At 41.1% G+C, this 27,535-nt stretch overlaps 1 protein-coding gene across 1 annotated transcript in view; it reads right to left on the bottom strand.

The window, feature by feature from the left end:
• The window catches only part of SULF2 (sulfatase 2), a 258,582-nt gene that overhangs the window by 179,826 nt on the left and 51,221 nt on the right, over positions 1-27,535 (bottom strand). The gene's annotated exons all lie outside the window — the stretch shown is intronic.

The raw sequence follows: 27,535 nt of genomic DNA, 5'->3' as shown, positions 1-27,535 counted from the left end.
TACATACATAAACAAGCCTCAGTAAAACATCAAACTGGCAGCAGGGTAGTTAAATCTTGTGCCTCACAGAGGAGACTCGTTTAATCCTGCTAATCAGAGGAATGCTGAAAGTCCATGGAGTAAATACTGGCATTGGTCCATCACCTCTCCATGGCAACCTAGTCTTGCTGAGCATCTGTTTATAAGTTTAACAGCCCTCAGGCTTACAAAGTATCTTGCTTTAATTCATGTAATGCAACTATCCATCACTCAATACCTTGCTGTGTGAATGTGCTATGGAACTGAGAAATAAAAAGTCTGACTATATGGCTGAGATTTGGAGAAATATTTTGAAAAATTCAGCAGGTAATAAATTGAACTACAGTGGTTGATTGCTTTAGAACTGCATATCATGTACATTAATGTCAAAGATCAATAACATATGGCACATTGCAAGCCATCTTTGTAGGCAACACCTATGATGAGCAGGGAAGACAATGCTAACTTCTACTACTTGGATACCATTTGAAAAATCTCTCAGCCAGTGGGTTAATAAGAACAGAACTGTGGAAAGAAAGCAAACTCTTAATCATGTTTGTATGGCCAGGGCTCTTCAGTGACCAAGAAAATATTTCATAGACGTTGCTAAGAATTTTACTCTAGGATTTCAGCTATCTTTTAAAAAAGCTGCTGGCGGGAAAAGAAATTGTGTATTGTAAAATGAATGCAGATTTTCCTTCACCTCGCCTGTGATTAGTTCATCATCACCACCATCATCAATAACCGTGGGCTCAGCACCCGTTGGTGTCTGATGCCTCTCTCACTATTTCCTTCCATCTTTCCCTATCCAGTGCAGAGTGGCTTAGTTTCTATAGACTAGCTCCACACCAATCTACTATATCATCTATTCATTCTCTGTGGGTTCTGACTCTCCTATTTGAACCATCCATTATGCTGAATACCAGGGTCTTGATTTTTTGTTCATCGTTCATTCTGCAAATATGCCCGAATAGTTGTAGCTACTGTTTTATAACCTTCTGCAGCAGGTTCTCTTTCGGCTGTATCTTCCTATGTAATTCCTCATTGGTGACCTTCTGCATCCATCCTATTCTCAGAATCTTTCTATAACAACTCCTTTCAAATGCCAATATTCTTCTTTTTGAATCTTTCATTATCACCCATGCCTCACATCCGTACAACATGCTGCTGAATACACGTTTTCAAGATACCCAGCTTCATTCTTAAGCTAATTGCTTTGCTTTTCCAGATCTTATCCATCACCTTCAAACTTGCTCTTGCTTTCGCTATTCTTGTTGCTATTTCCTTCTTACAGTCTAGATCATACGTTATGTTGCTTCCCAGATATGCGAATTAATTTGCATGGAAGTAATGCCTGCATATGATACACGCTTCTGCCACTCATAAGGTCCCAAGTGTAAGACTATCTGAGATCTGAAGCACAATTCAGAATGATTCTCTGTCGATAATCATAACAAAATTAAATCTCAGAAATGTTCGTCACACTGTCAGGTGTCTTTCCCCTGGAATTTCTTCACTGTATATTTATGTAGACAGAGTAACAAGTTGCAGCAAATTAAATATTTATTATCTTTTTCTTTACAAGCTGCAATACATTGACAGCAATGTGCGGAAGATATAATTATAAACAATATGCTTGATTACAATTATTGCATTCATGCTCCAATTCTGCAGTTTTGACATGTGGAAGAATTTATATAATTCAGAAACACACATGCTGCTACTTCCTACTGTTGCCAAAACAGGTTATTAATTGCCAAATGTTTGCATTGTTCTTCACAGTTATAAATGGCTGGCTATGTCTACAGCACTGTGATTACCAAATATCAGGCTTATAATGTCTTACCTGGTAAATAATAATCCATTGTAAAACATTAGGAAGTAATTATATATATCTTGATATGATGACATTTTTTGTTGTACCAAATGGTGCAGTAAACAGAATTTCACACTAATAAATGAGAGATTTTATTTTTACAAATCAGCAACTAAATGAGTAAAATATCAAAAATATTAAAGATACCACCTCCTGAAAAAATGTAATGTTCATTTATTTTTCAAAGAGTAGTTTGGTTTCAATTAGAGCTCAAAAGGATAGAAATAAAGTACAATAATATATTTAACAAAATAGCAATGTCAGAAATAACGTCATCAGCTTTTTAATCTTTCATGAGAATTTGATGCAAAATGGCGTATTTGTGAGTATTACTGGATTTGCAATTAAACAGAAAATTAGAGAGGCTCTATTGTAAAATAAAATGGAAAGTGTTTCTGAGGATGGTTTTAAAGAGAACAGGTATTTGCATATTATAAAAACATCATGGACATGCATTTCAAATGCTAGTAAATATTTTAGTGGATACATTAAGCGTGCATTAGATCAGTAATTAACATGTAACCAGGCACATGACATCCTTTATGAATGACAATGAGGTGGCAGCAGTGAGAATGTGCGGCGAGTTGGGAAGTTGGTTTAGAACAAGCAGAGGTACAAGACAAGGAGATCCGATATCGCCAAGTACCTTTATCACGCACCTAGAGAGAGCGATGGACAAGATCAAGGAAGAGGTAGGAGGGATATTGATGCATGGGATGAGAATTAACAACTTGAGGTTCACAGATGATACAGTTAACACTGAGGAAGATGAAGACAAGCTAGCAAGAATGGTGCAGGTGCTAAATGAGGAAGGGAAGAAGTGCGGACTGATTACGTACATTGATAAAATGATAATGGTATTTGGAGATAAGGAAATAAGAAGGAAGGTCAGTGTAGATGGGATTGAACTAGGAAACACAGAGAAGTTCACATATCGGGGTGCAAAAACCTACGATCTAGTTTGTAAGAAGGAAATAGTGACTAGAATAATGAAAGCAAGAGCAAGTTTGAAGGCAATGGATAAAATCTGGAAAAGCAAACCAGTTAGCTTAGGAACAAAGTTGAGCATCTTGAAAATGTGTATTCAGCAGCATGTTGCATGGATGTGAGACATAAGTGATAATGAAAGATTTGAATAGAAGGATATTGGCGTTTGAGAGGCATTGTTGTAGTAAGATCCTGAGAATGGATGCAGGTCACCAATGAGGAATTATGTAGGAAGATACAGCTGAAAGAAACCTACTACAGAAGATTATACAATGGAAGCTATAGCTATTCAGGCATACCTGCAGAATGATCAATGACTGAAAAGTCAAGACCCTGGTATTCGGCATAATGGACAGTTCGAATAGGAGAGGCAGACCCCACAGAGAATGGGGAGAAGATATAGCAGATTGGTGCAAAGCTAGTCTACAGAAACTAAGCCACTCCACAGTGGACAGGAAAAGATGGATGGAAATAGCGAAGGAGGCATCAGATACCAATGGGCACTGAGCCCATGGCACTAGTTGATGATGATGATGATGATATGACATCCTTATGACTGAAAGAGGCTGTATAGCTACTTTTGCCCTGATTTTTGAAAAGTACATATTAATGAGCCAGCCAAAGAGCAATCAAATGCTTTTTAAAACTCTGAATATTCCATATATTTATATTATATATGTAAATTACATTAAAAGAATATTAAGGTTGCACAGTAGAGCACTCAAAAATTATGAAATACCAGAATTAAATTTGACAGTTCAACCTTAATTTGGCCCCATCATGCATACACAGTCTAATGTCGTTTTTAATTACACAATCATATACTTTTGCCCCACAGAACCACTGCCTTACAGAGTGCACAGAATGAACGGTGATTATTTAATGAGTAGCTTGTCAATATTTTCCCTCTCCTCCTCATTCAATGTGTGGCCTCATGCCTTATTTACTGAACAATACGCCAACTTTGCAACCAGTATTAATTTCGTCATGCGCTTTTCTGTGTTGCTTATCATCACTAGGATATCAGAATGTTTCACAAACAATTAGTTTACATTCACAACATCCCTGTGAGGTGAGGGGTTAATGTTGTACCCATTTTACACATGGAAAATAGAAGAACAAAGACATTACTGTAATGCCAAAATGAGACTAATTTTAGGCACTGAACGAGAGACATGTAGGACCTGATTTTTCATATTACTATATTGAACTTCATATGTTCAAATCACTGTTCTCACTGACTTCAGCTGCACAGCACATCAGTATAACAGATCCCAGTGCATCAAGTTAAGTACCCAGGAAATGAGAAACACAATTTTGGTTTAAGTAACTTGTCCAGCATCACTTGTCATTAAACTTGTCCAGTAGAAACTTTGTGGCAGGGAGAAAATCTGGTTCTCCAAGGAAACATTCAGCTAAGTTAACCACAAGATTGTCCTTTATCTTCCTCCAACCTCCTGCCACATTTGATACACGCTTTCCAACTTCTGCAACATATGAGGCAGGATGCCTTCCAACATGTCTTCAACAGGACATAATCCTGAAGGATCTCCAGAACAGGTTCACACTGTACACTGAATGAAGCAGGGGTCCCATGGAAAAAATAGAATATGATCATGTAATGAAAGACTGTCATAATGCACACATACAAAGAGGGTGAATTATGATTGCACAGGCAACCTACGTTGAGGTGTTTCCTAATTTTCTCAGTTCTTCACTTTTCATCTTTAATAACAGTATTTTAATGTAGTTTTTTGTTTGTAATTTACTAGGCTTTTAAAAAAGAAAACTGCAAAAAAAACCAGATGTCCCATTATGTGGCATCATACTGCCACTCAAATACCTCAGCAACCTTTAGCTCCTTTGCATGCCTCTGACACTTGAGCTAGAAGATTAACTGATGGCAGTTGCAAGTTGTCATCCTCCAGGGCCACAACTACGAGTGGCTTTTCCCAGCAAAACCAGGCTTTTGCTGGAAAAAACCGAGGACCATCTACATGGCATATTGTCAACAAAACCTGGCACTTCTGCCGGCAGTACTATATCGCTTGCTGTTTAGATGTAACACCTCCCTCAACAGTGTTCTGTTGATAAAACAGCCATGTAGACACTCCAGGACCCTTATGTCGACAGACAGGGCTTCCATTCAGCGGGCAGCCCTGTTTGCAGAGCTTCCAGTTAGCTGTTCTGTCAAAAGACGGACAGGCAGTCTGGCTGCTCTCTGTCGACGTGGCAGGTTACTCTTTCAATCTGCTTTTGTGTGTAGATGTGATCTGTCGACAGAAGTTTTAACAGGAAATCCCTTCCAACAGTCACTTCTGTTGACAGAGGCTTCTCGTATACACATGGCCTATCTGGTGCAGCACTACCAGGGGGATGAAAAATACATTTTGCTGGTGGGGTTCAGAGATTTTGCTGGCCGGAAAGTAAGGCTGAGACTCAGGAATCCTGGGTTTCACTCAGGTTCTGGAGGGAATGGCTCTCTTGTGGGAACAGACATCTGTCGTTGCCCCAAAGTTTGACCCCTTCTATCCAACCCCTCCAACACTAACTCAGTCCTGCCTCAATACCATTCTTCTCACCTAGCGTGTCCCCATCAGCACTTGTCAACCCAGTCCCACACTTCTCCTTAGCCAACCAATCCTATCCTCTGGAGGCATCACATAATAGGTAATCTCCCTCCTCAACCCCTCCTCCCACCCCCACTCTGATTCAACTTTCTGATTCGCTTAAAATTTCACCCAACCGCCCAGTTCCTCTCCCGTAGTCTCCCTGACCAGCCAGACCAAGTGCATCTATTCTCAGTGTCACAAACAATATGTCCCCTCTTCCCACCTCTGGCTTCCACTCACCTCACTGCCCACCTTTGCTCTCCACACCATCTTCCTCCTTATTCTACCTGCTATGAAATGGGAGGGGCAATACAGATTTATCTATATCTATACTCTAGAGTTAATCTACCTCAGTATCAAAGAAAGAGAAATCATGAATAATGCCCATGAAGTCCATGTTTACACTGTTACAAGAGAGAATAATTGGGTTCACATTCTAAGATAATGGCCCTGAACTTTTCTCTTTCCCCATTTCACTCATATAACCTTCTAGGATGAAATCACAGTTTCTGGATTTGTTCATAGATTCCTCCAGGGCCAAGGTTAGGTCCATACATGGCTATTAGCAAGGGGTAAGGTATGGTGCCTAGCCTTTTGTGGAAGGCGGGAGATGGATGGCAGGAGACAAATCGCTTGATCATTGTCTTCGGTTCACCTCCTTTGGGGCACCAGGCATTGGCTACTGTCAGCAGACAGGATACTGGGCTAGATGGACCTTTGGTCTGACCCAGTATGGCCATTCTTATGTTCTTATGTTCAAGAAATTAACCATCTTGGGAAGCATTTACAGCTGTCTTCCACCTACAAAGTGCATCTAATTCCCCGAACTAGAATTGATCAAGTGAAAGATTTGAAACAGAATGATCCACATACCAGAATTCCCTCTTCCCTACAGTGCTAAAGGGATTTCCTAAGCGGAACATTTTGTCTGACAAGCCAAAACGGACTGTGACCGATGAAAGTAGGGAAAATAAAGCGTTCCCCAGCAAGGGAATGCTACAATTGTTTAAAAAACTTCATCGATTTATTGCTTTGGTTGGCTTTGAATCACTGAAAAACACAGGTGGAACTACAAAACTGATAGCGGCTAGAGCTAGACTGCACTTTTCCCAGGTGCCCTGAATAAGAGGTCTCACGGAGCTCCACTGCTGTAAAAACAGTGCAGAGAAGGAACTGGTACCAGAATGTATTTACTCTGCACTTAGCAGGATGTGACTGCAGCTCTGGCAGACATACCTGAGTTAGCCACACTCATGCTCACATGGCTAAAAATAGCAGTGTAGGGCTGTGTCTACACGTGCCCCAAACTTCGAAATGGCCACGCAAATGGCCATTTCGAAGTTTACTAATGAAGCGCTGAAATGCATATTCAGTGCTTCATTAACATGCGGGCGGCAGCGGCACTTCGAAATTGAGCTCATGGGAATAAGGGGACTTCGAAGTAGGCGGGGTCCTTTCGAAAAGGAGCCCTGTCTGGACGAGACGCGCGGCGGCAAGCTGCATCAATTTCGAAGTGCCGCTGCTGCCCGCACGCTAATGAAGCGCTGAATATGCATTTCAGCACTTCATTAGTAAACTTCGAAATGGCCATTTGCACGGCCATTTTGAAGTTTGGGGCACGTGTAGACGTAGCCTAGATGTGACAGCATAGGCTTCAATAAGGGCTAAGCCTGTTGGGGACCTACTCATGTTGCTGAAGCCCATATTGCTGTATCTACAGTGCTGAGCTTTATGTCATATAAGGGACCAGGGAGGGAAGCAGGCAGAAGAAGGGCTCTACTGTCCCATTTTCTCTTCACTTGCATACAGTGAGGAGTATCAGACAAGTAGCCCCATACACCCCTCACTGCAGCAGAAGTCACAATGAGCATTTCCTGTGAAATCTGGCTCACAGAGAATAAACCCAGTAAGACAGTGCACAAATCAGGAGTAGAACAGAGTATTGCTGCCACTACATCATTCCCTCTTCCCTTAAGGATTTTGCCTTAACTGCTCAGTACCAAGAGTTTTGTGTGTATATTTTAAAAGTTTTATTATACTCTCAGACACACACACTATAGCTTTGTGTCCTCTCTGACTTCACCATGTCCCCCTTTTACATCCTATACATTAAACACCCATCTTAAAACATGTACACTTTTACAACATTTTAAGGGGGCTAGTTGACTAGAGTTCATCAATTTTTTTTACAAAAATATTACACCTGTATCAAATATCAATTTCGTTTCCTTGCTACAGACTGAAATACAGGGAATAATAGCAAAGAGATATTCTGTCAGTTGCCTAGTGAATACAAGGACTGATTGTAACAGTAGGAAAAAACATTTAAAACCAATTTCTAGAATAGAGGAACAGTTCCACATCCATCTAAATTAAGGACAAAAACTAGAAAGTGGTAGTGGTAGCATTGCTGACCAGGCCATTAAGTTCAGTTGGCGCGGGGCTGGCAGGCTCTCTATGTGGCTCCCCACAGCTCCCAGGAAGGGCTGGCACATCCCTCTGGCTCCTAGAGGGTCTGTGTGGCAGGGACACTGCATGGAGGAACCTAAGAGCTGGAGGCATATGTCAGCTTCCTCCCAGGAGCCAACACCTTGAACTGCATCCTGTGTGCAGAATCCCTGCCCCGAGTCCTATTCCACACCCGAACCCCCTCCCATACCTTCACCCCACTTCCCTTGCCCCAAGCCCCTTGCTGCACCTCCAATCCCTCACCCTCAACCCCATCCTAGAGCCTGCACCCTCAGTTGGTGCCCTCACTCTCTTCTGCACCTCAACACCTTACCCTAGTCCAGTGAAAACGAGTGAGTGAATGAGGAGCAGGAAAGCCAGTGACAGTGAAAAGGTGGATGAAGTGAACAGGGATGGAGCCTTGGAGAAGGATCAGGGCAAAGGGGTTCAGTTTTGTGCATTCAGAAAATTGGAAATGGGCTTTACAGCATTTCAAAATTTAGCTAAAACATCTAAAAAGCTATACTTGCTCTGTGCACAATAACGAACTGCACCAATAAACTAACGGTAGATTAAGACCAAGTGTAACACAGAGAGAGAGAGAAATTTTTCTGTCAGTGTTTGAGCCAGGTGACTCTCCATTACAATTTGCTTCTATGGAACAAAATCCTTCTCCCCTTTTACTTTTTTGAAACTCCCACTGGGCACAGTGCATGTTAGGTGAGCGGGGCTGGGCCCATAATGCCGCTCCCATTTTGCTGGAGCAGTGGCTCTTATTACGGTAAATATCTGGTCATATTATGGACTAGTCAAGCCCACTTTTAAAGAATTCATGAAGAAGCCTTCTCTGTGCTTGGAAACTTGGCACCTCTAATGACCAACTATAATGGTACTGACTATGCCCTGGGCTGAAGACTCACACAGCAGTTCGCTCAAGAGAACAGCTAGAGTTTCCTGGTCACTCTTCATATTCGCTCCTTATATTGCTGTTTTAATTTTCCTTCCCTTTCTGATGTGGATTATGGACTGACATCCCATAGTTTCTAATTGTTTTTTTTTGTTCAGGTTATTTTTTTCTTTACTCCAAATCAGTTCCACCAAAGACAAATCTATTAAAAAAACCAAAAACTAGAACACACCTACTACTCCAATGGGATCAAAAGCAAATGCACAGCTGTTCCAGAAAGCAACAATCTCCATGCAGTACTTAAAGGAAGAAGCTTTATTACAAAGTTTGTTATGCATGGATGAATGCAAAAGCCAAAGACAATTTAAAACTCTGCACAGTTAAATTCTACACGCACTTGTCCTTGTCTGGCAAGTGACCTTGACTAAGGCTAATTTGCTTTTGGTCTTTTCCTTAAATATGGATCAGAAAGATCTTTATTTGTCTTGTCTGCCTAGGCATCTACTAGAGCCTACTCTACTCACAGCACTACCTCACTGATTATTTTATATTTTTTAAAGTAGTGCCAACCACCAAGTCATAGTCGAACTGTGAATACTACTAACTGAATAAATGTGTTCCTTGCACAGTTACACCCGGGCAAAACAGTAAGACAGTGAAACGCTCCTCACAAGGAGAAAGTACAGGCCATACACCAGACCCAATTGTCAGCTAGCTCTAGAGATCTAATGGGAGCACTTAATTTCATGGCAAAGGGCTCTCAGTAAAGCACCTCAGCAAATCAGCTGTTCCAATGCAATAACAGAAAAAAAAAAAGGCAGACAGCTGATTTCAAATGCGCCAGTGGAAAATAAAAACTGGTTGGGATAAGCCAAAGCCCAAATCTTTCAGGACTTTCTAATTTACTATAAAGGTCCACAGACAGCCACTGATTTCTGCTGGCCTGGTTGAAGAGTTTTGGAAAACCCTCACTTTCTTATATTCATAGAGGCCTACATGGATACAAAAATATGGATCATTATCTGCCATCTGCCAGGCTTAACTCCTAATCTTATCCACAGTCCAAGATCCATATTTTACTTGCAACTGCACAACAAATCAGCTGGAGGGAAGGAGGCAGGGAGCACAGATGAGAAAGGAGGAGGTACTGTCATGCAGTGAAGGAGTAGGCAGAAGGAAAACGGAGTGGCGGTAAGGAGCAGCAGGGACCTGGGTTAGGGCTCTTCAGGTCAGTGTTCACCAGGTGGGAGGGGGAAGGAAGGATGGGCAGGACCAGCACTTGGCCCCTCTTGCTTCTTATTTCCTTTCCCTGCCAACAGTTAAGAGGCCTGCCTTAGAGCCCCCATTTTCCCCCCTCCACATTGTAGCTGGGGCAAGAGGCAGAAAATGTGGGTATCCATGGTACTATCTGTAGTACCGTGTACCCGTGGGTACTATTCAGGGATATGCAGGGCTGTATATATTTGTGTACAAACTGAGAAAGAGAAAGAGAGAGAGAGAGACCATTGTATTTCCCGACCTAATGATGTAGGCAACCATGGTGGACGGGGTTGCCCAAGGGCCACTGCTTTTGTTCTACTTTATATCTGAAAGGTTGGTTCTTTAATGTTTTATTCTGTTGTTGGTATCTACGAATCTTGCAATAGGCACCTTGTCCTGTATCACGGAGGAGGTAAATGAATAAAACCATTTCTTGCTGGCTGCTATGAAACACACATCATGTTTTCTAAATGTTCTGGCCCAGGTTGTCAAAGCTCTGTTTCTGATCTTCAGCTACATTTGTAGTTTCTATGATTAAATGACCAAGTGTAACAAATGCATGCAAACAGCTCAGCGTTTAGCTGTCATCTTTGTAGGTTTCCATCCCATATTCAGATGCAGTCAAAGTCACTGCATAAACAATTTTATCCATTTTGATACTGTCTTATAAAACCTAAAAAGACCTCTTATTGCAGGTTAACTATGACTAAAAATACAATTCCAGCTGCAACAAAAAACAGCAATCGCAAATCATAAGCCTTTACTTGCTTCAGGAAATCCATTCAAATAAAAATAATTCTCTTTCCCTCTTCAGTTTCTACAAAACTTTCATCTCTTCTCCATCCAAACCCAACCACCTGAACCATGCCATCCTCTCAAATTCCTGCCAGATAGATGTGAATTGCAACATGCTGCCAAGGTCAACAACAGTGGACTCTGGTGTCCCAAGGAGTAAGGTTTTCCTGGGGAAAGAGGGATAGGGATGTACACATGCAATTTTGGGAAATTTGAGTCTTTATTTTTAAGGTGAATTTAGCAGTGATTAAGAGCACTGGACACAGCCTTGGAAGATAACAGAGGAGACCATCCTAGGGGAATGTCATGTCTCGATAGTCCATTTGATTCTTGGCGTTCAGCCTAAGGCTGCTAATAAATATGTCAATTCCAACAAGCATTTTGTGCACCTGTGCAGTGTAAAAAACCTTTCCACTGCTGACTGCCTAACCACTCTACTGCCTCACTGAATTCCTGTGGTCAGGCAAACATACTATGATTCTGTGTTGAGTTTAGGAATGAAGACCATTCAGCTCTCACTCACCAAAAAAGGGTTAACCTCCTTTGAGGTGTGCTTGATGTTCCAGCACCTAATCATGACTGATGGAGTTTCCTATGTGCCCCCACAGGCAAAAGAGAACATCTCTATAAGCTTTCAGCTACCTTGATGGAAAGCAACTGGGCACACAACTATTTTATTAGCATCTTCCTGTTGTAAGCCCAAAATACCCACTAAGAGGGGCCTACAGGGCTTTTTTGATTCTGGAAATCTACTTTGTAATCATTCAGTGTATGTGCAGAGTAGAATTGTGTTACAGAAGCAGATCACTGCTTGAAAAGGAGAAAAGGCAGACCTCTAAAGAGACCAAAAGCAACGTGACCATCTGACTATACATTCAAGCAGCACACTAAAGAATACAGTTGAGATAAAACTATGATATATTAAAATCTATTTCTGCAATTTAATTTATGGCTGGTTTAATAAAGGCCTAGAATACACTTCAAATATGGTGTATTTTCTGAGAAGTAGAAATACCGTATTTTCAGAACCCTACACATATTTCAGAAGACACAATGGGCGTGAGAATCCTTACAACAGTCCATATACCTTTATAATCGCAAATTACTGTACATAAATTATCACTTCTCATAATTAACACATGCTAGTTGATGCTCATTTACCATTATAAGCATAGCTGGATACTCAGTAACACAAATCTCTTTAAAAGCTTTGAAATTCCTGCTTTTGAAAGGAATTTCCAAAGCAATTCTGTTTCTATAAAAGTCACTTTAGCACATATAAACAGCATCTGACGGATCATGTTTTACATTTCTACCAATACTATTCCCTCAACGTCATCTGCAAATACCATTGGCGAATTTTCCATAACCATAAAGTTTGTGCTATACAAATTCAGAACTAACTCTTCAATCAATAAGTAAAAAAAATCAGGATCTTTTGACAGTCAATAAAATAGTGTTAACAGTATATTCAAACAGGAAAAATCTCACCAGGGTCTTTTCAAAACAGATGAGTAGAGAATTTGGCTTCATATTGTGCTTTTTATACCCCAGGCGTTTGAAAGAGAAGTCATTTCTTTTGTACATTTTGAGATATAATTAGGAAAAACTCTGGTTGAAAAATTAAATTCATTTATTGATAAAAGTAAAAGTCTTATATGTCAAGCATTGTACGAATTAATAGCAACATTTTAAACAACTAACTACAGACATATTTATTACAGTGGGCCAATTCTTTCAGATTACAGAGTGCATGATGCAACTGAGAACAGAATTTGACTCCTTCTACTTAAATATGGGATTGTACATTCTCATTAAAAGGGATATCTTCCAAATTTGCCAACTCAAGTGAGACAACATTTTGTTGTTGTTTCTGAATGCATGGATAATCACACACATTTAACTTTTCAGAAGGTAATACAAAATCAAGCTTACCAGACCGCCTGATATTCTAGCCAATCTTTAATCTTCCTCCTCCAGTAACCAAGATCTGATGCTTCAGAGAAAGGTGAAATCCCCTCCTCTCTCAATAATGCAGGCTAAGAGTCCCATCACTTCCCATTCATATAAATTGTCAGAATTTAGAAACCAGCTAGTTTCTCCTCTTAAAGGCACAGTGTGCACACACCCCATGCACACAACTTCAAATGTCTTACAGAACGCAGAAAACAAAAATTATTCCCGTCTCTGCTGCATTCCCCTAATGTGTCTCACTCACTCTTCATCTCCCTTCCATCTCTAATCAGACAACCCGGCAGAGAACCTTCCTTCTTTCAGTACTGCATCTGGAGATAACCCAACATGTCAGAGTCAAAAAAATGAACTAATCCCCTTTTCTCGCAGACTACAAACAATTCCCCTTCTCTTGAGCTGACAGATTGGGATCTTTTCTTCATATGGTTACAATCTCTGCAGACCTCTGACAAGCCAATAAGAGGCCATCTAAATAAATCATTCAAAAGATGGGTAAGCTGTAAGTGACCTGAAACAGCTGGTAAATTTTTAAATGCCCACACTGCGCTCTAGGCAATGAAATATTCTGTATTTGTAAAGACTGGCATTCCAAACCCGCTAGGGTACAAGACTGTAGGATTAGGAAGGAAGCATAAACTGGGAATCAACAGAGATAATTAATTTTTCTTAGAGGTCTGCAATACTGCCATTAATTTTCTTGTAGCATACAAAATGTAGGCTCAGCTTCAATTAAAACTGATGTTCAAATGCCAACTGTGCTTGTATTTTAATTGCATGCTTTGTATACTGATTTTGACATCTCTGTACAATTATGGAGTATAACAATGCTTTTGTAAAAAACCTTTCATAATTGTGCTCACTTTTCAACATGCTTTTAGCATTAAGTTATGGTATCAAAGACAACAGCACGTACATATCTACTTTTACCAAGGCATTCCTCTTTAAAACAATAATTGTGATTATAACTTAAGAAAATGTTAATATTCTGAGTAGGGCTGTCAACTGCTGTTAATGCAAGTGATTATGTTTTAATCTCGTTAATCTGTTTTGTATTAGTCACAATTAATCAGTTTTAATCAAGCTATTAAGCAACAATAAAATACCAATTTAAATTTATTATCAATATTTATTTTCTTCTACATTTTAAAAATGTTGATTTCCATTACAACACAGAATGCACTCACTTTACATTACTTCTGATTACAAATATTTGCACTGCAAAAAGATAAACAATAGTAATAAGAGATTTCAATTAACCTCATAGAAGTATCATAGTGTGAGCACTCATTAAAGTGCATCTGACAGATGCAGATTTTTTTAAACATAAAACAAAAAACAAAACAGTGCGACACTTTAGAGTTGACTAATCTGCTCAGTCCTACTTCTTGTTCAGCCAATCACTAAGATAATTTATGGGAGATAATGCTGCCCACTTTTTACTTACAGTATCACATTTATTCACATGGCACCGTATGTAAAATAGTTGTTTTTCATTAAGTAATAAACAGTAAAATAAAAGGTGGGGGTATGAAGTACACAAGATTGAGAACACAGCAGTCAGCAGGAATAAGTTATGGGTTACAAAATGTATACAATCCACTATAAAAGTTCTGTGAGTGTTTTTTTTTTTTTTTTTAAACCAGCTAATCTCCCTGAGCCTCATTTCTCATTTGATGATCTAGTTCAGCAAATAAATTGCTTCATTTCTCCTCATTCTTTTATTTTTTTTCAGCTACAATTTCTGTATTAGGTGTCTATTTTTGCAGCCAATGATGAAATACATTCCAGGTGTATATTACTCCAATATAAAAAGTTGCTTGGATAAAAATAGCTGACTCAAGCTGAACCAAGAAAAAATGGAAGCAAAGCCAGATGGAAAAAGTATGCCTTTCTAGGAACTGACACACACTGCCACCACCTTAGCTCTCAGTAGAAGTCATGATAGCACACAGCCTTGGGTTCATAATCGTCTCAGTACAATCTGCGAAATCCAGGCACCAAGTCACCCGAAGTAACTTCTCTCCATCTACCTCTGACAAGATGATTTAATCCACTGCTCTAACCTGATTCACAACATAGCACCCTCTCTTCACTAGGACAACCTAAAGCACACACATTACTACAGTGTCATGTAACCTACACTGTCTTCAACTGACTACCAGATCCATTTCCACTTTTGATACTAGCTTAACAAAGTCTAGAATGGAGTAAGTCCAAGGTATCTCACAGACCATCTCTTCCTCAGGGACCCATCTTGACACACTACAAATAATAGAGTACCATGGAGCCATGAAGAGGATCTTCTTACCAAAAGCTTGTGGGTCTAGAATAGTTTTTCATCTCTTTTGCAGAAGGGTCCCATGCTTGACATCTTTAGAACCTGCTGCAATCTCTCATCTCTTCATCAAAGAACCAAAAAAGGAAGGAAGACAGAGAGAGATGCCTAAGTTTAAAACTGGAGACGGGTGGAAAAAAATTGACAGTGCTCCAGAAGGGTCTTATCTCAAACAAGGACTATTTAGTTTGACCATGAAAGAGGGAATGATGAATTATGATGTTTTTTTTTCAGTTAAAAGCCCATTACATTAAATTTGTAACTGAGGTCCCCAAACTTAAGTCATGCCTCCCCTTACCCATAATGTAATGTGCCCATGTTCCCCCAGGAGCTGTGGTCAGGAGCTGCAGCGGGGGTCAAGGCTGGGAGTGAGGGTCTGTATGCTGTCTGCAGGCACCTTCTTTACAGCTCCCATTGGCTGGAGTTCCTGGCAAAAGGAAGCTGTGCAGCCTGGTTTTTGGCTGTCCAACCCTGCACCTGAGCACACTACATGGCAGCTGCTTCAAGGAGCTGCGCAAAGCCAGTATAGGCAGGGAGCTCGCCTTAGCCCGGCCGTACCACTGACCAGACCTCTAATGGCATAGGGTTTCCAACTAGGCATATTTTCAGTTGCTGAAGTTGAAAACCAGACAGAGGAAAAAAGTTTTTTTGTCCATTTAAAGAAATACCAGAATGTTTCTCCTGTGGAGTAAAAAAAACCTTGCAGGTGTTCTTTGTCACAAAGCCTGCAATCCAGTGGAGTTTCCCATCAAGCCTAAGTGTAGCTCCCTCTTCCTGTTTATACAGCAATTTATTTTAAACATTACAATGCCAAAGAGTCCACCTTCTTTACAAGTCACATTGATCACATGGTACAAAGTGCGCCAATAAGTGTGCTGAAGTATATCCAGTGCTTTTTCTTGTTTTTTAAAAAAAAAAAAAAAAAGGGGTGCTGGTATTCAGCTGGCTCCCTGCCCCCACCCCATTCCTTCCCCAGGCAATCCAGCACCTGGGGCTGCCAAAGTGCCAGTACTCAGTACTGGCACAAAAAAGCACTGACTATATCCATTGTATAATAATAATATATAAGTAATATTACCTTATCAGACAACAAAGGACTCGGTGTTCAATCAACAGTGCTGGGTATTATTTTTCACTTATTCACGCATGGGCTCTGCAGGCTGCCGCTCTGCTCCTCCTTCACTGGCTGCTGTCTCCTCTTCACTACAGCTGTGCGGCTCCCACAGTCCTCCGACTCCCCCCACATACAGTGCAGCATGGGCAACTCCCTTCTGTGCTGAAAGACTAGGACTCGATTTAATTGGTTTAATGGTCTGATCCCGCCTGCCGGCTGCTAAACCAATTAAATCAAGTCCCACTATTTCAGTGCAGCAGGTTGGGAGCTGGCGGAGTGAGTGGATGCAGCAGCAGGAGCCACAAATGGCTCTTTAACTATCCACATGAGGCTTGGAGCTGCCCAGCCATCTTCCAGATTGATGGTGCCGGGAAAAAATGTGATAGAACTTGGTTCTGGTGCCTTCCACCAGAAAAAAAGCCCTGTTATTTTTTGAGTTACTGGAAAGAATGCATGGATTCTTAATTCCATTGAAGAGAAAAATGGGAAAGTGAATCAGAAGCAAAAGTAGCTAAGACGATCGCTGTGGATATTAATCATAGAATACTACTAGGACTGGAAGGGACCTCGAGAGGCCATTGAGTCTGGCCCCCTGCCCCAATGGCAGGACCAAGTACTGTCTAAACCATCCCTGACAGACATCTATCTGGCCTGCTCTTAAATATCTCCAGAGATGGAGATTCCACAACCTCCCTTGGCAATTTATTCCACTGTTTGACCACCCTGACAGTTAGGAACTTTTTTCCTAATGTCCAACCTAAACCTCCCTGGCTGCAGTTTAATCCCATTGCCTCTTGTTCTATCCTCAGAGGCCAAGAAGAACAAGTTTTCTCCCTCCTCTTTATGGCACCCTTTTAGAAACCTGAGAACGGCTATCGTGTCTTCCCTCGATCTTCTCTTTTCCAAACTATATAAGCCCAGTTCTTTCAGCCTTTCTTCATAGGTCACATTCCCTAGACCTTTAATCATTCTTGTTGCTCTTTTCTGGACCCTCTCTAATTTCTCTACATCTTTCTTGAACTGCAGTGCCCAGAACTGGACACAATACTCCAGCTGAGGCCTAACCAGCGCAAGTAAAGTGGAAGAATGACTTCTTGGGTCTTGTTCACAACACACCTGTTAAAGCATCCCAGAATCACGTTTGCTTTTTTTTGCAACAGCATCACACTATTGACTCATAAAAAACAGTCAAGTAGCACTTTAAAGACTAGCAAAATGGTTTATAAGGTGAGCTTTCATGGGACATTTTGCTATTTTTATATATATATAAACCATTTTACTAGTCTTTAAAGTGCTACTTGACTGCTTTTTGTTTTGATAGTGTATAGACTAGCACGGCTTCCTCTCTGTTACTGTTGATTCATGTTTAGCTTGTGGTCCACTCTAACCCCTAGATCCCCTTCTGCTGTAGTCGTTCCTAGACAGTCTCTCCCCATTCTGTATGTGTGAAACTGATTGTTCCTTCCGAAGTGGAGCACTTTGCATTTGTCTTTATGAAACTTCATCCTTTTTACCTCAGACCATTTCTCCAATTTATCCAGATCATTTTGAATTATGACCCTATCCTCAAAAGCAGTTGCAACCCCTCCCAGCTTGGTATCATCTGCAAAATTAATATGCATACTTTCTATGCCAATATCTAAATCATTGATGAAGACAATGAACAGAACTGGTCCTAACACGGACCCCTGTGGAACCCTACTTGTTATACTTTTCCAGAAGGATTGAGAACCATTAAGAACTACTCTCTGGGTACAGTTATCCAGCCAGTTATGCACCCACCTTATAGTAGCCTCATCTAAATTGTATTTGCCTAGTTTTTTGACAAGAATATCATGAGAGACCGTATCAAATGCTTTACTAAAGTCTAGGTATACCACATCTACCCCTTCTCCCCTATCCACAAGGCTCGTTATCCTATCAAATAAAATAAAAAAGGAATCATCTAATGAAACAAACAAAAGCAGGTCAACAACAACTACACTCATACCTCACTACACAAGCACAATTGGTTCCCAAATTTCTGCTCATAGGCGAAAACACATAAGAGCAACACTAAATTCCCATTAAAATACATGTAAAAGTCTCCAATTCGTTCCAAGGGCTTCTAAACCCATCGAGTTTAGGTACTTTTCTGATGTATTTGAATAGTTTGGCACCATAAATTGAATGTAGTGTTTGTACGTAGAGCAGCGATTTCCAACCTATGGGTCCCATTAGATTTGTTACAGGTCGCCAGCTGGGCAGTTTCCAGCTGCATGTGGCTGTTAAAGAAGCCATTTGCAGTTTCTTAATACTGCTGCCTCAAGCAGATATCTATCAATAGCGATAACTGCTGGAGATGGCAGCTCTCTCTCTCACTAGGGATAGCAATTACCTTATGCCTAGGTGCTGAAACCTTAACACTTGAGTTAATTGCTAGGAGCAGGAGGGCTGGGGGAGCCACCCAGCTTAGCAGCCCTGGTGAAGAGGCTGTGGGAGGAGGAGTGTGTAAGGCCAGGGCTGTTGAGGGATGTGGGGAGGGGTCTGAGACTGGGGGAAGTTTGGGGCTGCGGGGAGAGTCTAATACTGAGGGCAATTTGGAACTGCCGGGGGGGTGTATGTCTTGAGGCAGTTTGGGGCTGCTGGGGGGGTGTAAGCGTTGGCGCAGTTTGAGGCTGCTGGGGGGCTCTAAGGCTGGAGGTGGTCTGTGGCTGCTGGGGGGGAGTCTAAGGGTGGAGGAGGTTTGTGGAGGCTGGGGCTGGTTTTAAGGCTGAAGGCAGTTTGGGACCATGGGGGGCAGTTAAAAGCTAGCTGAGGGTGAGCTCTGTGGGATGTGCGGGGGTGAGGGGGTCTAATACAGTAAACCCTGGAGTTACCCAGGGGTTGTTCCTGCAACCCCTGCATAACTCAAATTTTCCTGCAAGGGGAGTGGAGCCAGGGCTGGTCAGTTTCCTGGCTCCCGGAGTGGCAGGGACTCGGAACCAGGGGCAGGCTGGTTCCAGTCTCCCCATGGCTTGCCAGCCGGGAAACTGATCAGCTGATGGCTGGTCAGTTTCACATTCCCACCATTGCAGGGGAGGGAACCAGGCTAAGAGCCTTCTCCCTCTTTTCCCCCAGCCCAAGGGCTGTCAGACAGCTGCACATCTGAGGGAAGGGAGGGAGAAGGCTCCAGCTGCAGGTCTCTCTGCACCCAGCCAGGGACCCCTCTCATATAAGTGGGGGAAGTTCACTCATATAGTGAATAAAGGTAGGTATATATGTTCCTTATTTTATTGAGTGCTCATAAGTTAAGTACTCATTAAACAAGGGATAAGTGTACAGAAAATGAGGAGACTGGAGAAAGTAGCATCCATGATAAGGCTGTAAGTGAGCCACATGCAAAAGAAGAGAGGTTTATGCTTTGGAAGATAAAAGCTGAGAATTTCAAGAAAAGTGGACTGAGGAGTTTTCCTTTGTACTTAATGAAATATGCATGGAGCCAGTTTGTTTTATTTGTCAGCAGACGTGTTCTGGTTTCAAGATCAGCAATTTAGAACACCATCATGCAACAGCACATGTACATTTCAGGAAAAATTACCCACCTGGACATAAGCAAAAAAAAAAAAGTCAAATTGAACAACTTGCTGTTTCACTAAAAGGCCAGCCAAAAATAATACAGAATTCTGCAGTTCTTTTGGGAGACAGAGGCATCTTTCAAAATCTCACGGATTTTAGCAAGAGATGCCAAGATTGTTAAAAAGTGTTTCCTGGCTTCTGGGGAAATCCTGTATGCAGATTTCAACAACAAAAGAGCAGTCCTAAAGCAAATAAAAGGGCTGAACTGACACAACTATAATAAGAAGGGTGGAGGAAATTGGAAAATAAATCTGACACCGGATAATTGCAGATATTTTGGCAGCACCGTGTTTTTGAATAGTGATAGATGAAAGTATAGATAAATGTGATTTCTCACCATTGTGTATCGAGGCTCATTTCTCCCAAACAATTATTCTAGGAAGAAGCGCTGTGTTTAATACCTGTGAAAGGTCAAATAAAAAGGGAAAATATTTTGACTGCTCTACTTGATTTTTTTTTTATTTTTGCCAAGAATAACTTGGACTGGAGAAAGCTAATTTCCACGTGTACAGACAGTGCACCAAATACCCAAGGAGAGGAGAATGCATTGATTGGCCTGATAAGAAAACAAAAGGAAATACCCATATTTGCCATTTTTAATTGCATTATATATGAAGTATTAATTGTGTACAAACTAAAAAACAGTGAAATGCAAAGTGACATGGAACTGATTGTAAGGGTGGTCAATTTAATTGTTTCAAAAGTGTCTCAAGCATTACTGCCAGAGGATGGCAACCTAGTGATAGATAATCAAGTGAGACGGTTGTCTCAAGGCAGCATCCTGGAGAGGTTTTTGATCTCTTTCCTCAAATTTGTGAATTCCTTGAAAGCAAGTGGAAGAAGGAGAACAACTTAGAAAACCCAGAGTGGATAATTAAGCTGACATCACTTACCTTTAGAATGCACTTAATCTCCATTTGCAAGGGAAACAAACTTCCCAGTAACATGTTACAGGTCATAACTTCTTCTCAGAACTAGACTATGCCATTATTCATTCCCGACACGCAGTCTGTTCACTTTCCAAAACTCAAAACAGTCACCTCGGAAAATCTTGAGTTTTTGAACATTTCACTTACCACTCATTTGTACAAGATCTGGGAGAATTCAAAGACATAATGAAGTTTTCTAATTTAATTGAAAACCTCTTCAATGTAGTGTTCCCTCTAATTCTTTCCATCCATGCTCAGAATAAATTTTGTTATCTACATCAAGGTGTGTGGATGTGCACGACCAATAGACACAAATGTTGCCCACTCTGGATGGATGTGGACACTCTGCTAGTCAGTTGGACGGCACTTAAGTCTTTCTTGGGTGGCCGTCCAAATGCTCAGCTTACAGGGAACAATGTTTTCATGCATCAGTCACCAGGTATCACAGACATCTGGTCTGATCAAGCTAAATTGGACAGTGAAATTGTAGCACTTCAAATGACATCATACAGTGTAAATTTGACACTGGTGTTTATCCTTTTTCTGAGACACAAGTTGCCATTGCTGAAACACTGTGTGCGGAAATGCTGTCATCTTCTATCAGTACATACACCCATGAAACTACATTTTTCAACAGTGAATACTGTGAAGAAAAAAACCCCAAAGAACAAATTGACCAAAAAACATTTGGGCTGCCTTACTATGATTGTGACGACAGTTTACAAATACTTCACGAACAAAATTAAGGAGAAACAGGCACAATTGCTCATCAGTTTAGGTGCTTGCCGCCAAATCTGGTACTCACTCTTTATTGCTCCTATAGATCAAACCAGCTCAAAGTTTTAGTCCAGTTTATTTTTTTGAAGCAATTGAAAGTTACAGTACATCCTCCACCATTCATTGCAGTGGACTGTCAAAACCCAATTTAAGACAAACAAACAAACAAAAAAATCAAGCTTTGAAACCAATTATTTCACAAACTTTTTGCAATGTATTTTAGGTGCCTTAATTTGGTTATATATTTTAGTGCATCTTATTTATGTTTTTAAAACCCAAACAAAAATTCTTTTAATTCAATTTTCGAATGAAATTCCATTTATCTTTTAATTAAGATATAGAAAATTACTACTTTGCTTCTCTTTGCAGACTAACTTAGTGTGCAATTATTTCTAGTTTAATCGAGTCAGTTTTATCTATGATTACTTTAAATATCCACAAGGAACTCTGAAGAATCACGGTCAATGAGAAAACAACGTTTTCTCTTTTACGTTTCCATGTTCTTGATTAAATAAATAAGACTTATAGGATGCAGCTCAAATGCATTCATAACTCAGCTTGCATGACACCCATTGGGCAAGGTTTGAAAAAATATGCAAAATTAACATGAAAATCCAATAGAAGCTCTGGAGCAGACATATTGTGAACGCTTCTTTTACTGTAAGGTGCCATCACCAATTCACAGATGGAATATGCTTAGGGCTTTTGTTAAGGATGAAGTAAATACACGTGTCACTGTTTCCTTTCAGGCACAATGCTTCATAAATTTCAATATTACCATATGGAGTGTAAAAACACTGAGCCACATTCTCTTCTCTGCTAACAGAATAGTTTTCAACCTTTTTCATTTGCAAACACCTAGAAGATTTCAGATGGAGGTGTGGATCCTTTGGAAATCCTAGACATACTCTGTGGACCCTCAAGGGGTCTACCTACCGCAAGTTAAAAACCACTGCACTAACATGAAGAGAGGGGGAAGTCAAAAATGTCACAATGTCTCTTTGATGAAGGAAAGAGGAAGAAATTTTTGCAAGGTGAAATTGTAACAAGATATCTGCTCTATAGGTGGGTTTTATTTTTGCCAGGGAAATTGCACCCTGGCTGTTCAAGAGGACAAAAAACATTGGGAGTTCATAACTGTGGTAGCTTCCCAAACAGATGGCAAATTAGATAAGCTTCTGCCCTTCTGTATGTACAATTACGTACTGCACTTAGGTGGACAAGCACATGCAAAATTAGCAGACAAAATCAACATGCATTTTTATGCATGTAATTTTAAAGTCTGGATGTTTGAAGTAATTATTTTTTATATTTATATTTAAATATAATTATCACAAGTTATTTTAACTCATTGTTATGCCTTGTACACATTTATATTAGTAATTTAAGTCGTAGCCTCACTGTCCAAGATGGGCAAAACTCTCCATTACTCCTAGGACTCTTTAATAAAGAAACCCCATTAAAACTTGTCCTCTAAAGCTATTAACAGTATTAAAATCACAACTATTCAGATGGGCAGCCCATCAGACAACAGCACTGCAGCTGTGACAAAGGCATGCTTGCTCATAGCAGAGTATATGTACCTGTTGTGGCAGGGCGAGGCCAGGGGAAGAAATACAAGAGTCAAAACAGGGCAGATTTGGAGCTCACAATCAGATAGAGTGGGAACAGCTGAGAAGTAGGGTGCCCTAAATCAATTAGGGCCAGCTAATCCCACTCAAGGCTTCCTTTATAAACCCTTTCCCACACAGGACAAGGAGGGAGTGTGAGAGAAGAGGGAAGGGGGTGAATGAGGAGAGGGAAGGAGATGCAGAGACAGGAGAGGAGGAGAAGGGCCTCAGCAACAAGGGACTGGGCTGCCCCCAGTCTGGGGGACCCTGAGACTCAACTAGAGACCGAGGAGAACTGATCAGCCAGTGGAGCCGATCAAGGAAGGGGACTTGCTGCTGATGCCACTACCTGAGGCAAGTACCAGGGGGATCGTCTGGGGAAGTGCCCCAGGAGAAGAGCTGCAGGGGAAAGGGTGAAGGGAGTCAGCCCTTGCCAGTAGCAGCCACACAGGGTCCCTGGGCCGGAATCTAGAACAAGTGGGTGGGGACTGTGTTCCCCCCAGACCACCCTTCTGCCTCAGCAAGAGTAATGGGGTTCCTCTGGTGGGGCCAGTGGACTGAACAGAGGGTCTGGGGCCCAGGAACAAGACTGACCCTATCACATGGTGTAGCATTTTCCTCCTGGCTACTCAAGGCAGAGGAACATAATCCTCATCTCGTGAGACATGTGTCAAGTTTACACTCTCTTGGAAATGGAAGCAAGCTTTCTCTGGAGGCAGGTTACTTCATAACTGCCTATTGCCCGGGTTCTTTCTTCTGAAGCAGCTGGTAGCTTCATCTGGTAACTTCTTCAGCAGTAGCCGCCATTACAGACTGGATTCTGGGCCACATGTGCCCTCTCCACCCTGTCTCAACCAGCATGGCAATTCATGTTTCATAGGTAAGAATTCCACTATCTATAGCATGCCTAGTGGGATTTTTGGTAAATCTGACCCACTCCCACAGCCTGGCCCCCTGTAGGCTCACCTTAGGGCAGTGGTTCTCTGAGGGACATTGGTTGAGACCTACAGAGCTTCTCCTACCTCTCAACCTCCACTGCTATGTCCAGCATCATCACTTCAGAGACTCACTCCATAGAGTGGGACTGGACCAGGAGCAGATCCCCTGTGGCAACCTGACTCCAGACTCTGCTGTGTGGCAGCCCCAGCTCTGGACCCCACTGCTTGCTAACAGGCTTGTGTGCCAACTACCCTAGGGTAACCCACAGAGAACATGAAGGGATGGTACAATAAGCAAGGACAGGCTTGCAGTGTCCCCACACAAAAAGAGAGGTGGGTTTCTTGTAGCCAGCCCACCTTGCTGAGGGTCATTTACTCAATGCAAGCTTTCTTCCTTTCAACATGACTACATCCGGGAAATACATCTCATATGTCATGATCTGGGCAAGAGTCACATGATAAAAACTGCCCTCATCGAACCCGTGACCCCACTGAAAAGATCACTCTTTTGATCTGCTTTTTGGTATCTGGACGCAATCTTTTGAAAGAGGTTCTTTCAAAAGATCTCTGTAGTGTAGACGTTTCCAGAGAGAGGCAGAAATGGTGCTCAACACAGAAATTTATTTTACATTTTAAATACAATTCCTGTGTTACATACCATCTCTTAGGCCTGAACATTATCTGCAAATTTAAAAGTATGCCCTTAACATATTTGCAAATTTAAAACACACATTTGCTTTCTCTTTCCTGTTTCGTTCATTTGTTTCTATTACCCTTCATTTCTGAGTAGAGTTTTGAAGTAAAGCATGTATGGATGTGTTTGCTTTTCCAAATAGAACTAGTTTAAGTGAGTTTCTAATACCATGAAAATATCTTGCAACTCTTATGCACGCTACTTTTTTGAAACATCAACTACCTATGTCTGGTGTCATTTGATCTGAAGAAACTATAGCATGGCAATCTTTACAGAGTTAAGATATATTAATTCCAGAAAAATCAGTCATCTGTCCCAGAAAAGGAACAACCAAACCAAACCAAACCAGCTCTCTCAGAACAGGTTAGCCATGCTCTCATCATTTAAGGAGTGATTAATGCTACAAATTATTTGTTGATAAGCAAAGTAACATATAATGAACAGTACATTGCCCACAATTGCAAGAACATACAAGACAACTTCGAAGCCTGCTTCTTAATGGACAGCAGGACTAATACAAACACAATATAATCTCTGTGTCCTCACAAAACAACTGAAATGATGCTCACTGATAGCATCTAGAAATAAAATATCCTGGTTTGTAATGCAAAAAATGAACTCTTGCTTATTTAGGAGCAAAAGATATTATTTACTGTTAGTAACCATTCTCCTTTAGCCATAATTCTATTTTAAACATTTGTCTTTGCCATTTGTTTGCTAAAAATGCAATGGTTTTAAACTCACATTGCCTCTGCTTTTGCAGTGCAGCTGGTATTAGGAGGTTATTTATATGAAGTTAATTAAGTTGTACAGCTCTTTTTAGCTATTGAGTCTAGAACACACTTAAAATTAACTTGTTTGCCAGGGTATTCGTACTTCTAATTTTCATCTCTTCAGGTCAAATCTCCAGTGGGATAGTCAGAATTTACAATAGCCTGACCGAGTCTGATCTTGCATTCATTTACTCCCTCATTCCTGGATTAGTCATTCTTTTATCAAGGTGCTTTTACAGGCTGAGTCTCTTCACCTTAGTATGTTTCTCTCCCCTACCTCATCCTTTTAACACACATTTATAAAAATGCAAACATGAGACAGAAGAATTCAGAATAAATCCTTCTTTAGGTTAATGACATGCTCAGTGGTATACATTAAAAGCTCTGCTGTAATATGCGGCTCTTTATGGTACTTTTCTCTGTTCAGCAGCTGCTAATAGAAGTAACACCAAAATTTATCAACTATGAATTGTAACAGAGTACAGATTTAGGGACCGCATCTCACTCCTGCACCCCCACAAAAAAAAACACAGCAAAGTGAGCTACATCATGCTGCACTAATATTTCCACATAATTTCTAAAGTAACAGACTGAAAATTCTGTTAGAAAAGTTTGCATATTAACAACACAAAGGTAATGAATCCTGCTCTCTCTGACAGCAAATTTGAAGTCAAAGCCAAAAGACCAGACTACCATTCCACTCGGAACTTTCTTTGTTGTTGCTCAGAACTATTGTACATAAAGCAGCCAGATTTTTCTGGTCCGGTCTGCTATATCACCCTTGTATCCCCTTTTCAGCTCTCCAAATACGAAATCTGCAGACTGTGAGCTAGTTTGATTCTCACTGCAAATCAGCTTCATATAGCATCAAGAAGCTCTTCCGCACTCAGCTAATCTTTGGTGACACCCAGCCAGGTAGCTGGACATCTTCTTAAAATGGCCAAAAAGATGCAAAAGCAAATGAGGAATGAATGGCACATGTTTAAGCATGGGCACCACGTCAGAAGCTTCCCACAACCATTCATTGGGACAGAGCTGGAACAGACACTGGAGAGCATCAAGTGTAGAACAGCTATGGCTTATGATAACAGATCTACAGAATTCCTGAATAACCTTGCCCCCCACCCCCCATGCTCAGCTTTGGCTTGTGCAGTTCTTTACCAGGGACATCAGTGATGGTGGGCTACCACCGATATGGTGCATCACAAAAGTCATTGGCCTCAGGAGTCATGGAAAACACCTAAATCAAGCATCAAGCTATCATCCCATATAAGAACATAACAACGGCCCCACTAGGTCAGACCAAAGGTCCATGCAGCTCACTATCCTGTCTGCCGGCAATGGACAATGCCCCAGAGAGAGTGAAGAGAATAGGTAATTATCAAGTGATCCATCTTCTGTTATCCATTTCCAAACAGAAGCTAGGGACAGCATTCCTACCATTCAGTTGATGGACCTAGCATTCATGAATTTATCTATTTCTTTTTTGATTCTGTCTAATTCTTTTTCTTCTCCTGTTGGTGTGTTTCAAGGCACTGGAGCACTTGGTCTTACAGTGCGTATTAAGTGCCTTCGCTGAAGCATCTGAGAATCTCGGCCTTACACTGAACATCAGAAAGACCAAGGTGCTCCACCAACTTTAACTTACGGGACAATCTCATGCATCTTTTATTGAAGTCAGTGGAGAACTGCTGGAAAATGTGGAGTGCTTCCCATGCCTTGGAAGTCATCTTTCAGCTACAGTCAACATTGATGTGGAAATGCAGCATCGTCTGAGCTGTGCAAGGGTCTTCGAGAACTGGGACATCTATCCCAAGACAAACCTCCTTGTATTCTGTGCAGTGGTTGTTCCAACCCGAACATATGCATGTGAAATCTGGACAATGTACAA

Source organism: Carettochelys insculpta, chromosome 17 (assembly GCF_033958435.1).
Source record: "Carettochelys insculpta isolate YL-2023 chromosome 17, ASM3395843v1, whole genome shotgun sequence".
NCBI classification, from domain to species: Eukaryota; Metazoa; Chordata; order Testudines; family Carettochelyidae; genus Carettochelys; species Carettochelys insculpta.
The sequence above is the reverse complement of the archived record's forward strand: the minus strand, read 5'-3'. Positions and strand labels throughout refer to the sequence as shown.